The sequence below is a fragment of the Lipotes vexillifer genome, unplaced genomic scaffold (assembly GCF_000442215.2).
Source record: "Lipotes vexillifer unplaced genomic scaffold, Lipotes_vexillifer_v1.1 scaffold783, whole genome shotgun sequence".
Lineage (NCBI taxonomy): Eukaryota > Metazoa > Chordata > Mammalia > Artiodactyla > Lipotidae > Lipotes > Lipotes vexillifer.
In genome coordinates, this window is record NW_006793239.1 from 205064 (window position 1) to 205453 (window position 390).

Here is a 390-nt window from a genome sequence, read left to right on the forward strand (position 1 = left end):
CACGAACCCGTATCCCCTGCATCGGCAGGCGGACTCCCAACCACTGCGCCCCCAGGGAGGCCCTTTTTTTTTTTTTTTTCAATTCATAAGCTATTCAGAGCCTCCAAGTATAAACCCATTCAGAGGGAAGAGAACAGGTTTAAGATGGGGTTCCCTTCATAACTTAGCTTTGAACTCAAGCCTCTTTGGCTAGCAGAGAGACTTTGCTCTTTGGGACCTCAAAATTGGGTAAAATAGTGCCTCCATTTGCTAGTTGAACCCAGACACCAGGGAGCCAAAAACCATTCCAAGAGGCTTCTTTTTTTTTTTTTTTTTTTTTTTTTTTTGGTATGTGGGCCTCTCACTGTCGTGGCCTCTCCCGTTGCCGGACGCGCAAGCTCAGCGGCCACG

The 390-nt window shown here is 47.7% G+C and overlaps 1 protein-coding gene across 1 annotated transcript in view; it reads left to right on the plus strand.

The window, feature by feature from the left end:
- The window catches only part of LYRM1 (LYR motif containing 1), a 26028-nt gene that overhangs the window by 19934 nt on the left and 5704 nt on the right, over positions 1-390 (plus strand). The gene's annotated exons all lie outside the window — the stretch shown is intronic.